This window comes from Amblyomma americanum, chromosome 3 (genome assembly GCF_052857255.1).
Source record: "Amblyomma americanum isolate KBUSLIRL-KWMA chromosome 3, ASM5285725v1, whole genome shotgun sequence".
Lineage (NCBI taxonomy): Eukaryota > Metazoa > Arthropoda > Arachnida > Ixodida > Ixodidae > Amblyomma > Amblyomma americanum.
The window spans coordinates 116,309,481-116,322,969 of NC_135499.1; the positions used below are offsets into that span (position 1 = coordinate 116,309,481).

Sequence of the window (13,489 nt, forward strand, 5' to 3'; positions counted from 1 at the left end):
TCGATTTGCATTTGTTTCCCACCAGAAAGTAGAAACAATAACTTTGAGAGGAAAGGCATAAATTGCAATGTGGGGGCCAGTGAATAAATTGAAACCAGTATGAGGTAAAAGAAATGTGTGTCACACAATCTACGTGTATGGCTGAACGAAGACCAGAATCAGTACAGGACAAACCCACGCGGATGGATACCAGTGGAGTGAAACCGAAGCAAGGAAATATAGAAACGACTTAGAAAAAGGAGAACAGCACATGCCCTCGCGCTTATTTCTGCGTCCTCTCCTGCTTTCGGCTGTACAAAACATCTTTTTTTTTTCAAGCACGAACCCGGAGGCACAGAAACAGGAAAGCGGACTCGCTTTAAGCAGCACCACCGAGATATATTCTTACGACTGCTGAAAACTGCCTGCCTGCCCGAAGCATTTCTCAAAGCACAGAGCACGCATGGGCAAAACGCCAAACGAAGTGACCACCTCTGAGCATCGAGGACAAAGTTGGTCCTCCTGACCGCCGCTCCAGCTGCCTGCCGCGATCACGACAGGCGAAGGCAGAACATTCGGCCGCACGGAGAGCAACCGTTCTGCCTCCTTCCTTCATCTTATGTTTTTTCTTTTCTCAGAAAAATTCCAAAGCTGCCTTCTTCAGCATCTGCGTCATTAGCAAGTATAGTTTCGTAGTCGGCAGGAAGAAGTCTGTCGGCGCAGGAGAACCACTGCGCGTGTGGGCAGGAAGCGAAGGGCCGAGGTACACTTGAGGACGAAGGAGACGGGACAAAGGAAGATGAGCGCCGGCGAGCGGACTCGCGCCGACCTTGAACCGGGCCGCCCAACCGATGAGCTCCCGCCTCGGCGACGACGACCGCGACGACAGTTTCAATAACGATCGAGCAACGTTCGACGACAATGGAGAGCGCGCGTGCGTGCGCGTGGGCCACAGCTCGTCCCGGGCAGGCCAGCGACAATGGGAGCCACCGGACAAAGCAGGGTCATCGCTCAAAAACGCACCGTGACCGGAGAAAGAAAAAGAAGGCCAAACAAAAAAGGGCTACTCCTGTACACGTTGTAGCAAGTGCCTGCTCTTCTTGTATCGCGTGCTCAGGAGTACCGCGTACGGCTACTCGTACACTCGGTGCAACCCCGTAAGCTCGCTAGTGGGCCGCTTTTTCTTTTCTTTATTTATTTATCTACACCTCTTGTCCTTCTGTTTGTACGCGGCGTGCGTACGCGTGTTTACGGGGCGTCGCTCTACACCGGGCCGTACGCTACATGCTCTCGGCCGAACGCTGGCCCGCAGCTTCTCCTAACCTCCATTCTCTCTTGCTCCCTATACAGGGCGCAGTAGTCCACGCGCGCCATCCTCCGATGGCGGGGTCGTGCCATGGAACGACGACGACCAGCGTGGAAACAAGCGGCAATTACAGAGGCGCGTTCTCTGTGGGCTTGTCATCTATTCGGGAGCCTGCCTTTAGTGCGCGAGAGTGCGGCAACACGTTTTCTTTTTTTTTATTGTTTACGGGTATGCTGCGGAGCTTTTGTTTATTTCGATTTGCGGTCTCCACTGACCTCATCCTTTACTGCCGTACACGAGTGGACCAAGCCACACGTCGCTCCTGTTTCTTATGTTCGTTTTTGACTTCGCTTCTGCAGTGTGAGTTCTCGATGCGGTCCCGTAAGATTAAAGGGCCGCGCTCCGTCTTCAAGTGAAGGGCAAGTGCTGCCGCGTTGTCCACCCGAAACAGGTTGTGTACTGTACAGCCCGCATGATAAGGCTTCCTTCTAAGGAAAGCTCGCAGCGCGAACACCTACGCGCACTACGCAGCGTATGCAGCGGCGTCTGCACTTATACGAGCACACAGCCCGCAAGCAACGGCAGCTATACGGAAGCATATTCCACATATTTCTCCGACTTCCGCGGTGCCCCGGTCCTCCATATCGGTGCGGCACCCACTCACACGCACATTCGACGCACTTTCGCACTTGTTGCAACACACATCGCGGGAGCGAAACAAGCGAAACAAACACAGGCCGGAGGTAGAGGGCCTTACCTTTGGGAAGCGAATCGGAAAGGCGCCTACTCTGGCACGTCAGTGTATGTACGGAACACCGGCGTTCCCTTTGTTCGGGGCCTTTGTTTGGCGACGACGTCAGTTTCTTTATTTTTAGAGCGCCTTCTTCCTTTGGTTGTTTCTCGCCTTGCCCGCTGCGTGTACGGCCCGAGAGAAACCAGTGTTCCCCAGCGCGTAGTGTACTGTCCCGTGTTTGAGGCGCGGCTGTGACGCGGGCCGACGTATCTGGGTCGTGCAGCCGGTGATTCCCGCTACCTGTCCGACGTCGTTACCGTTCATATACGCCAGGTGCACATGTGAGTAGCGAAGCTTTCTGTCCATACTTCCCCCGGCCACCTCCGTGGTGACCCTTCCTATAGAGGCAAAAATAAGACGGAAAGAGTGCGCACGCGTGCTTTGGTTTGAGGCGCGTGCGGTGGTCACACTCTAGTGCCTATTGCACAACAGTTCAACCTATAGGACTGATACGAAAGGGATCTGATAAATCCCCCTGGTCAACAAGGCTTAGCCCGTTTTGCCTCTGGAGTTACGGGCTGTGCAACTTTCTGTTCTTTTTTTCTGCCCATTTTACTTTGTAAACAAGGGCTTGAGAGTCGTTTCTACGCTCGACACTCTAGGGAAGCACGCGCTCATGGCTGAGAAAGAAGTTCTAGGCGCAAGCCTCCTATGTATTGACGCCACATTCCAAAAGCCACATGACTTCACGGCTTCAATGACGTCACTTTTCACTTTTAGAGCGCAGCTCCTAAGCGCCCGTTCGTGAGTTGAGCCACGTCGGCACCTTCGGTGGAAGCGAGCCAAACCATAAATAAATAAATATAAATATTGCCGCCGAACCTGCGGTGCCGTGAGCAGATCACCTTCGCTGGCCACATCACGAGAGCACTAGTCTATCGCTGCAGCCGGTAATACTTCGTTTTAAACTGCAACACACTGTTGCTCTGTGCATCGCACATCGTCGTCTTGTTCAACTAATACTTTTATCGGACTAATAGACACATTCTCGGGCGCTGTGAATTGCTTCTTTTATATACTACTATCGAAATATTATCGTCGCCAGACGTGCCGACGACCCAGAAAAGCAATAAATGAGCCTACAGAGCCTGAAACGCCGACAGAGCTCCGTTCAAATTTCGCTTTAGGGAGAATCGTAACCGGAATTTTCTGCGTAAAGAATGAAGTGGTCTGTGCTGTTACATTAAAGAAAAACCTGAGTTCCATGCTAAGGTTAGGCGATCGCTCTTGTATAGTATCTGCGACGGGCCGCGCCATTTTTGATTCAGCCTTCCGGATTCCGCATGTGCAGCAACGAAGCTGTTATTTTAGTGAAGCGGCTAACTTGTTCCTGGTGTGCGAGAATCAATGATGCGCCTGTACAATTCGTGTGCGGTGTGCACGCGCCGAAGAAGATCGAAAGGAAATAAACGCTCTTTTTCTCCACCGGATGGAAACCTCCGCGTTACCTGTATAGTTGACTCGATACGTTCGGACATATCAGTGGGGCGGAGTACCTCAAGGCGAGGGTGCAACGAAACGCGGTGATGGGAGCCTGCGGCATTCTCCACCACGGCGTATGCACCCCTAGAGAGACGGCCAAACATACAAGCAGGGCTGCTGGAAAAGTTACCGATCTTGCCATATCGCACCGGAAAGCATCGCCCAGGCGTTGTTTCGTTTTATTCGCTGTCCAGTACCTGGTTAACTAGCACGCTGGTCAACGAACTCGTTGAAATAGCCAAAATTTCTGGGGCCACAGCGCCAAAGGTAACCGCGTTTTCTAAATTCTAAAAACGGATATGGATATTACTTAAGGTAGGCTACACGCCTCTCAATAATTAATGGCCCTAAAAGCAATAGTTTAAAACTTAACTTTCACTATTAGTTCATTATCTTTCTAGTTAGCACGCCTCAGATCTATTATGCACTACACAGCTATGCCGAAAAAGTGCTCTTCAAACTAAAGAAAAGCCTATATTTGAAAACTGTCAAGTGTTAGGTGAAACACCCTGTATAATGCGACTATAAGCCACCAATAACAAGAAAATACTGTAGAAAAGTTGGTTGCACGCTTTAGAGCAAATTTAAGAGGCATTAAGAATTCCCTAGAGGGTATCTCAGCGTGTAGTGACCAAGCAGGGCAATGGGCACTGTCTTTACTTCTTTTTAGCGAATCCATCCAGATCCATTTTTTTTCTACTTTTGTTCAAGGCGCACCTCACAGAACGCATCTTCACTCCAAGTGCAAACAATCTGCAGCGCGTGCAACCAGGAGGACGTCTCCCGTTTCCTATGCGTGCACCGGGGGGCGCAGCACGCATGCGCACTTTGAAAAGAGCTTATGCAGGCCTACAGAGCATCCGTGCAGCACCCACCACGCGGAACCTGTCAAGCGCGAACAGGCGCGCCGACGAACTCCCCCTGCGGGGCTCCCGTGAGAGCGCACGCACCCATGGCTCCCAGAAACGCGCGGGCCGCGTGCTACATCCACCACTGAGTGGGTATCGGTGCCAACGGTCATGCCTTGTTCTCCGACGGTGGCGGCCGACCTTGGCCTCACTCAGACAAAATAGGCGGACTTTGTCGGCCAGTGGCGCGTTTAGGCACGGCTTCGTGCCACCGGAGTGTTTGAGCGGACGCACTTGGCGTTAATGTGCTGTGTATTTAGAGCTCTCCGGAAGCGCGTTGCAGGTCATGCAAAGGTTCGAGTAAAGATAACTAACTCGAAAAAGGAAGGAGGAATGGAAGGAGACGTTAGTGAGCTCAGAACAGCTGATCAGGAGAAAAAGTATATAGTAAAACCTAATGAGGTATATATGGATGCATGTGAAAGTGCATGTCCAAGGAAGAATTTTGACGTCACAAATAACTGCAGGACCCTAAGTTATTCTAGCCATAGTGTGCTTGAGTGCTTATGAGCGTTTTCGGAACGGCAGGCCTGTTGGCTCGAATGAGTGCCGACAGAAGGCTTATTACGCCTCCGGAACGGAATGCTCCTTTGAATTCTTGCTTTGAAATCTCTGATTGCTCCTACTGACAAAACTATTGGTGAGACCGTTTAAGAAGTTCTACAATAAACTCACCAGTGATGGCAGTTTGCATGAAGTACAGTGCCATGGAAAGAAGGGTGCGATTTGGTTCGAAAGTACAACCCCACTTACCGCTACGAAAGTGTCAATAGAATATAAAGCGCCAGTGTTAACGTTGATAGGCGCCTTGTTTTTGTGCCGCGCTTTCTGAAAGGAGTGACTAGAGGATTGATAGTTTCCGGGCAGCAGTGATCGGACAGAAGAACTGATTTTTGGAGCTCCTGGAAACAAGCACAGACGCATCTGTCCTCCTTCGTTCGTCATTATCATTACCACAAACGATGTACAACAGGGTCTTCTGCCTCCATGTGCCCCGACCGCACGGCTTCCAATTAGACTCACTCTCTTTCGTGCTTGTCATCAACGTATGGGCGCGCACTCAGAGAAAGGAATCAGTCATGCAAATACTCGAGCTTGAAGCTGCAAGGGGCTGCAGCGCATTTTGCCACCGAGTCACAATTGCTCGCGGCGCAACTCGACGGCGACGCAGGGATGGCATTGGATGCTGCCAGGCATTGTTAAGTTGCGGAGACAACAAACGAACAGAGGACAACGGGCGACGTATACCGAGACGGGTCGAGTAAAGATACTCTATCCCAGGGGCCCGCACACACGCATTATATATATATAGAAGCAGTCTGCGTTTGCCTAATGGGACAGGGAAAACTAGCACATGCGAAAATGACAACGTGTACCGTTATCCTGGTTTATTCATCCAACGGTGGACCGTTCCACACTAATAGAGCACGGTTCACGGTCTCAAACCGTTGGATGAATAAACCAGAATGATCGTACTACCTGTGACACACACACGGTCCACAGTGCTCCGGGTATGTAAAAGCCCGCTCGCTGGCGGTGCCAAATCTGGCGACTCTTCCCGAATCGCACACTGGACGCTGGAGGTGCTTTCATCCAATCCAAACAGCCGAGAAACTCCTTGCCTCGAATACAGCGTGATCAGAGCCCTTCCCAACATCATCCTTCTACACACGGGCACACAACGCCAGGCCATCGTTGCCTAACTCATTCGCCACGATCTCGTGTCCTCTGGTCGGCCCCTGCTGCAGCGAGCGAGCAGGAGGTCGAGCTGCAATTGTCGCTCGACGCCCTAGTCGCTGGACGGCGCCTTTGTTTCTCTCGAGGGTATGCGCTTACGCTGGCGGGACCGAGTGCTGAGTACAGCCTAGTTTGAGCTTGTGTGCACGGCTGAGGAGCCGAGCAGTTCTCCCCTCTCCGGTGTAGTAGACGGTATACACATACGCACTCGCCGCGCGTTGGATGGTTTCGTTCCCGCCGAGGGAACGTCGCCAAGCGGGCACCGCCGCGAATTAAGCGGGGCGGCCGAAAAAACGGGGACACACAGGGGTGACGACGACGCAGAGGTGAGCGTGTGCATATGCCGCTGGAGGTTACGCGCACTGCTTCTACAAGACCTGGGCTGGACGCGATGCGAGACTGCGTCGTTTGACCTTCGTGGCATGTCGACATCGAGCGGAGAAGCGCGCCCTAGGGATAGAAAAAAAAAAGAAACCCGAGTGCTACGGGGCTACATTTTCATTGTCTCGTACAGTGAGTTACGGTGCGGTGACCGAGGTGATCTTCATCCTTTATTTTTTTTTTTTTTACATTTTAAATCCCGCCAGATTGCTGATGAGAACGCATGCGCACTCAGAACGCAATTGTCTCCGTTCTATATTGTACGCATTTTTTTTCAAAAGCTACGGTATGCGGGGTTCAACGTCCTGAAACAGTGTGTGGAGTTATGAGAGACGCTGCAGATTAATTTAGGCCTCCTGGGATTCTGTACCGTGCGTTGACATCGCACAGCGTAAGAGCTCTTTTGGATTTCTCCGGCTACGAAGTGTGGCTGCCGCCGTCGGGGCTCGATCTCGCGACCTTGGGATAGCAGCCGAACGCTGTAAATTACAAGCGTTGTTTCCCACTGCCGCGTTTTCAGAAAGAGGAGTCGCTCCTTGATACACATTGCCTGATATAGAATGTTGCTGGGAAGCATTTTGTTCTCGGATATACGTGAATTTTATTTTATTTACATGCCACGACCATGCTTAATCACTCAGGGTGACGCGCTAAGGGCAAAGATCATCGAAGCAGGAACGAAACTTTGAAATCTAAAACTAGTTACGCCGCCTGGTTCAATCTTGCCTTTTGTGTGACACGTGCTTCATTGTGTTGCAGTTTACCCTTCGGCTGATCTTTCCGAGCGATCCGCGTTTGTTGATGTTTCCACGGCCACTGGCGTTTCTAAATATGTGTTCGCTGCACTAAAGTTCAGTCGCCAGTTAACGCCATTCCGTGTCTTCCTGTCCGTCCGTAGACTTCACTTCGCAGTACAGTTTATCGTGAGCTTCTGCGCGCAATGATCGGCGGTCGCGATGCGGAACTTCGGGCGACGGTGCGCTGCAGATAGCCACACTGTAGAGAGGATGCATTCTCGGCGGCTGCTTCGCAAAAAATAAGCACTGCATGAACGCTGTCGTGGGTGTAACAGACTGCGTGGGAAAAAAGTTCAAGGGTATAGAACAGGCCACAGTGACCCCGATCTCGCAACTCAAGAGCATGGCAGTTGTTAGTAGCCCAGAGATGGAAGGAAGGAACTAACGTTTGTCGCGTTGACGTTTTAGGTCGTTCTACTGGATCTTTATCGGAGGCATGTGGTGCTCTCGGCACTCATTCACAACAAATGACTTCCCATCCGAATACGCTCTACCGTGTCAACTGGGAAAGTGTTAACTTCTCTGCGGAGGTGCACTAGCAGCATGTATTTTACCATTAATGATGATAATTATAGATTTTTATGCCGCAGCGGCATCTAGGGCCAAAGAGCGCCATGACACAAGGTATTTTCGACTACTCAAGGTGGGGTCGAAGACCCATTTTTCCAAGCATTTCACCCCAGATAAGCCGAGCACCAGGCCAGGGGAAAGCTTGTACCCATTGTATCACCGGTGGGTACCCGGCGGCACTGGGTATCGAACCCCGCACCTCCCGCATGCGAGGTGGATGCTCAACCACTAGGCCACAGCAGCGGCGGCATGCTCTTAAGCCCGCGTGCTTACGTGCTTGTATGCACGCAAAATAAAAACTTAATAAACAGTAAATGCCTTCGACTAGTAACACCCTAAATGCCGTCGCTTATAGCCCAAGGCGTCAGGCTACTCAATACGAGGTTCAATCCCGGCAGCGCCGGCCACATGCGAAAGGAGGAGGAAGGAGAGAGTTATTTATGATAATATTCTTGGGTTATTTCTGATAATATTTGGAAACTAAACTTGTTTGTGTTTTGAATACCACTCAGTTATTATTGTATAGTATCTGCTATTCTAGATCTATCCATTGTTTCTCTTAACTATTGCTAATAACTATGTCGGCACTGTCTTGTAGAGGTTTCCTGGGCCATGTCAAGCTGTGATTCACAGCTTTTAGCCCAGGTATCCTTCAAAATTTCTCGTAAATTAAAATGAATTGAATTGAATCCTTTGTGTACTGAAGGACCTTACATTGTCGAAGTTCACCTGGGGTCCTCACAGCAGCTCTGTACGCTATTTAGCATAAATTTATCTTAATGCCTACTTTTATCGCCGGATATCAGTCAGCGGTTGCTGAATTAGTGCCAAATCCTATTTTTTTGTAGTTTTCTGGAAGTCTATTAATCTTGAATGACGTTCGGCAAGGAAGCCCTCTGTGGTTTGCATACTTGCGCGCAGAAAACTTTCAAAGTCTGGATTGCGACGATAAGTCCCTGGTAGAGGGGCGTCTGAAGAGGCGCTACGGAAGTGAAATGTCTAGTGGGGATCCCGTGCCATCATACTTCTTTGATGTTAAATACTTGTTTGATCTCCCAACCGCAGGCTTTCAATGAGAGTAACTCAGAATCTTAAGTCGGTTGCAACTTTTCTGTCCCCATTTCCATTGCTTGGAAACGACGGCTCGTAAGTAGGGCTGCACATTTCTTGGACCGACATATTGCCTGCGAAGAATGTATGTGATGCAAGTCCTGTTTTTGGGGCACTCTTGGTGAAGTAAGACCTATAGTTCCTGCAAAACATTTTTTTCTTCGGCTGTAATGAGCCAACCAAACATCGACGGCACATTTTATAAAACCACACATTGTGATGTAAGAATATTAGACTCCTATTTAGGCGCACATACGGGCAATAAACAAGCAAATATTATCTGAAGTTCATTAAAAACATATTCTAATGCGAAGTAGTGTTATTCTCCCCGTTTAATTTTCCATTTATTTAAGTTTCCTTTTATCTGTTCTGAACTGCGAAGCAGGAAATATGAGGGATAGCAAGAGTACGAAAATCATGCAAGACATTTCTATGAGCCGCTATACGCTTGCGCATCGTACATTGACTGTGCTTATCTGTCAACCAACTCTTGGACAAGAACAGCCAATTGTGCCAGGAAATATCACACGGTTATGCCGACTGCGCTGTTATTCTGGCTGGCTTACGGGCATGGGCTTTGTGAGAGGACCCGGCCTTACAAACCCTTGCACTTAAAAGCCACCGAGAACCAATAGCATGGCCTTCACATAGTCTATACCATAAAGTGCCCACCGGCGTCATCAGGTAAAGTAATGAACAGCCGTTTTTATTCACGATGCTTCCTCTCCGATTTGAAGAGAATAAAGAGTGATAGATTTAGTTCTCGAACAGACCTCCAAGATTTCAAGTGATGACGCAGAGAGCTCCTGCGTGGCAATTGAATTTGATGAAGTAAGGCAGTCACGCATTGTTTCGTGGAAAAAGGCCTTTCCATCACCTTGAATGAGCGCCACGACCTTTACGCCCTCTCGGTTACGTGATCATCTTTTTCTGTTTGCTCAATTCTGTGTGCCCTGAAGATGTATTAGTGTTTGCATTGTCAAGTCAAAAGCCTTCATTGGGGGCAGGAGTAGGTGCGCTGTAAGACATTCACCACCCTGAGAGCCATTCTGTGGCTTGCAAGAGAAGAAAAAAAAAAGGAGTAACGACGTGGAAAGAGCCGTGAAGTGACATACACGTCAAAAGAAATATAGCGTCTAATTAAATGCCTGTATAGATTAGGTCACATATGTGGAACTGTTATATTGCACGGTGTTGTTGACGAAGCACAACGCTTACACGCCGGACCAAGTATAAACTCCTAATATACCATTCACGTTTATCACAAATCCGTGAAAACGACTAAAACCACTCGTAGACGTATTAAAAAAAAAGTTCGCCTTGAGCGCTTACCCGAAATCCTGCGGTTCAGCGTACTGCAGCGTGTCCGGGAGGCGGTGTATCCGGTCAAGAAATCCACAGGATAGTGGTGTAGAGCACACACATTCACAAACACGCACACTCGCAAAGCACTCGAGTAAAAATCCTGCGCGCGCAGGCCGCAAGCTTGTCAAATCCCAACGGTCAGTGCCACGGAAACCATTTAGCGGAACCAAAGAAAGACTGCACTCCTCGTAAGGGGAGAAAACGTGCGACGGCGATGACAGCCCGAGCGTTCACCACTCCAGGACGGCGATGGAAAGCACTAGGAAGAAGCCAGTGAGGTATCCGTTCAGGTAGGCGTAAATGAACAGGAGGCGGCGATCATCGCCAATCCTTCTCCTCCGTGGGGTTACAACGGCGACCCGCGTCGTCGCCGGGACCGGGGCAAGGCAGCGGCGACGACGGCATGTGCGGAGCGCGGGAGAGACGGCAGAACTCGGTCAACGGCAGCGGCACTGCACTCGCACGCACGGCTTGCGGCAGAGCTGGAAGTCGCTCCTCGCGCTACCTGGTCCAACAAAGGAATGGCACCTGCCCGACCGACCTCCTCCTTCGGGGCTTCCCCCAACCCGCCAACGGCCGCCGAGGCCGGAGCAGCAGCAGACGAAAGTTGTTGTTGTGGGGCGTCCGGTTGCCAGGCAACGCGCCCCCTGGTGCGAGCGTCTGTTGTCCTTCTCTCTCATCGTGAGGAGTGTCCCTTCTCTCCTGTGACGGCACTCTCCACTAGCAGCTCGTTTGAAGGGTTGTGTAGGCGACCCAGCCGCCATCTGGGGTACCCGGCAGCAAATATAGTTGTACCTGCGGTCGCTCAACGCCGTCTGTAAGAATCAAGGATTTCACAGTTCTTTCACAGAATTCGCATTAACAATTATGAAAAAAAAGGATAGGAATTGTACTGGTTTTATCTTGTTGCATTTTGAAACACCGTACCACTACACCAATATAGCTGCTATTTGTGTACTATTCTCTTAGTGTACCGCTTGTATCAGTATGTGGGTCTATTTCTTTAATGGCCCATTAGGTGGCCATGAATGGTCGGAGTGTCGTGAATTGAAGGCCTGTCGTTCCCGCAGCTCTGGAGGAGAGTGAACAGAATAGCGTTCTACATCATGATATATACATCAAGTGAGAAAGAAACAGCGCGGTTTGAATTCAGAATAAAGATGTCCTGTTCTCATATTAGTAACAGCAAAACTTAGCAAAAGCAAAAGTTATTATCACAGCAGAAGTACGCTTGAACCGAATCTCCAGCTAACAACAGCTATAAAAATGGAGCCAGTTAGCACTGCGTAGTACTTTGGAAGCTCTTAGCGGTAATAATAATGAAGAACGAACATAACAGACAAAACAATGGAACGCAGCGCAACTATCAACTAAATATTTCTTTTCAAAATGGACAGTTGTAGAGGCAGTGTACAGAGGGGTGCCGGCACTGGAAGCTTGCGCGCTGCCCAAATTTATTTTATGTCGCTAGCCGCGATCTGTCTTCTTGCAGTCTAATATCCTCCGGGGGCAAATAAACTGGTCTGGCACTAACATAACACACCATTCTCGTTTTTAGCAGCGAAATATGTCTACCATATTTCTCGGCTTCTTTCGTTTCCACGGTCGATTGCGACGAAAACAACGTTTGTCTTCTCAGGTAACGGTGTGCGAATACGTCTTTTGTTATGCTCTGGTAATGCTTCCGCGGCGCTCTCATGTTCTCATGTAACCCTTAATTCAAGCAGCCACCTGCATGACATCTGTCCTTCGTAACTGGAGAAAAAATTGAAAAGTGCGTCTCACATAACTTCTTCACAGCCCAGGGGCGGAATTATGAGGGGAGGGGTGGTCGCTTCTCCCCCTCCCCCAAGCGAGAAATTCTGCATAGTAAAACGATGCTGAACCACATATTTCTGCGAAAAAAGCCGAAAATATATTTTTCAAATAGAACCGCCCTAGCCATCTATCCCCACTGCCCGTGTCACAGCCAACAAAATTTCACATTTGGTTTACATCACAACGGCGTTTTGCATGTTGTCCACCCTCCTCTAGGGTACCCGTTCACCTATCTACACCAGCACAATGCAGCTAAGCCAGCTTCTCAAGAGGCATTTAGGTTATGCGGCAATGTCGATCCCGCAGTCGTGTCATTCTCCTAACAACATGAATGAAGTGTGGCGAAGCAACTCTGCCAGGGTCATGTGGTTGCGCTGACAGCTTGGCGACGGCTGACGTTCTGCTCTAAAGCTTCTGACTAAATACACGGTCCTAGATGCATTCCACAGCGCGAAGCCAGGGAAGGCTTTATAGCACGTACGACCAGAGCCCGTGTTCTTGTGGTTACTGGTCCATTTTGCAAGCTCTGAGAATAGGCGCATATTCACGTTCTTCACCGATATCGCATCGAAATGAGTTTTTTTTTTCACTAACTTCGGTTAATCTGTTCTTCGTTTTCTATTTGTTGTTTTTTGCACCTCTTCGTATTTTGCGGTGTTAGGAATAACTCGCGTAGTGTGTCTCCGACACCCTAGATTGGTATCATTACGACAAGCGAAATTTCCTGCAGCACCGTCTGTCATTGACCGGATTACATTGGAAATCCGTAAGGTCTTTATAAATTTCACTCTGCTAGGACATTTTTCCTATAGAAACCGTGGAAGTCACTCAGGAGGTGAACTGCAAACCATGATCAATAAGTTAGACAGGGAGAGCAGAACGGTGGGTCTAAAAATTAACATGAAGCAAATCAAAGTAAAGTTCAACAGCCTCGCAAAGGAACCGCAGTTCACAATTGGTAACGAGGTTCTGGACGTTGTAACGGAGTACGTCTACTTAGGGTAGGTAGCGACCGCTGATCCGGATCATGAGAGAGAAATAACTAGAAGGATAAGGATGGGGTGGAGCGCACATGGCAGGTTCTCAGATCATGAATGGCAGTCTACCAATATCCCTCAAGAGCAAAGTGTACAACAGCTGTATCTTACCGGTACTCACCTACGGGGCAGAAACGTGGAGGCTAACGAAAAGGGTTCAGCTCAAGTTAAGGAGAACGCAGCAAGCAATGGAAAGAAAAAAAAGA

The 13,489-nt window shown here is 49.5% G+C and overlaps 1 protein-coding gene across 2 annotated transcripts in view; it reads right to left on the reverse strand.

Annotated features, from left to right (window-relative positions):
• The window catches only part of Cad96Cb (protocadherin Fat 4-like Cad96Ca), a 261,784-nt gene extending 250,785 nt beyond the window's left edge, over positions 1 to 10,999 (reverse strand). Inside the window, exon 1 of one of the 2 annotated variants that reach the window (XM_077657731.1) lies at positions 10,396 to 10,999. The gene's annotated coding sequence lies outside the window, so the exon portion shown is untranslated. The remainder of the gene's footprint in view (positions 1 to 10,395) is intronic. The other variant, XM_077657732.1, reaches the window with a different exon arrangement.
• Between the last annotated feature and the right edge of the window lie 2,490 nt (positions 11,000 to 13,489).